Here is a 1,072-nt window from a genome sequence, read left to right on the forward strand (position 1 = left end):
GCTCCTCGATCATCATCCTTAAAAACAAATTCGCTTCCCACAAAAACGAGTTTGCGGAAATTAAAGCGTTTTGTCTTACGCAATATCCGTCTAAATAGATCACATCCACGAAGACGTACAACATGGCCGACCTGTAGACATGCACAATTCCCAAGTATATGAGACCAGTATTGAGAGTTCCTAATAGATTTATCAGCAGAATGACTTGTACTGGCTCTAAAAGAGAGTTGGACAGAAGAGTAGATAGTGTTCAACATCGCATTGCATTTGCTGCCATCACATACCAAAATCATGAGGTGCAAATAGACAGCATGCGCGTCGAGGTCCCATCCCATCCCCTGGCCAATTCATCGTACACCTTTGTTGAGGCAGTATCAGTGGATAACGAGTGCTATCAATGAGATTGAAGATATCGGTATTTCTCTCTGGTTTGACTGTAACATCAGCCACGTCTGTAAAGTTTGGCTTCAGGGAGAAAAGAAGAAGGGCAAAGATGCCTTGTGAAGTGTCGTTATCTTGAATTTGGTATTGGAAAGTAATGGAAGGCAGTGTGGGCACACGGATGTGTGAGAAGGTACGCAATGGTTGAAAGAGATTACTGGAAGGGTCGACATGGCCACCTCCCTTTTGAAGGTGGATTTGAACCAGTTGCATTGCCAATGCTGCCCCACTGGCCACTGATAGGCTTATTTGCTGCGGAAAAGGAAAGTTATCATTCAGTGCACAAAAAATATTGTATGTATGGACAAGGTTTAGGAATATATATGCGTGAGACCAATGCAAAATTTTGTGGATTTAGAGCAGTCGTTACGCATAACCAACCACTCTGCAGGCAAATGTGACTGCTATCTAGCATATACAGCTTAGCCTCAGTAATAAAAGAGCTAAAAAATACTTCTAGACTAGGGATCCAGTGCCACAAATCTGACAAGCCTAATTTCACCGTCTATCGCATGATGGCTTGGGGGGAAAACAACCCACCACAAAGTTCCATGTGCCTTGACCGAGATGGTGGATACGCCGTCCCCCTTACAGGAAGAGCGAGAGCTGTGTGCAGTTGAGTCATCAGGCG

Source organism: Echinococcus granulosus (genome assembly GCF_000524195.1).
Source record: "Echinococcus granulosus chromosome Unknown EG_S00311, whole genome shotgun sequence".
In the NCBI taxonomy this organism is placed as follows: Eukaryota; Metazoa; Platyhelminthes; class Cestoda; order Cyclophyllidea; family Taeniidae; genus Echinococcus; species Echinococcus granulosus.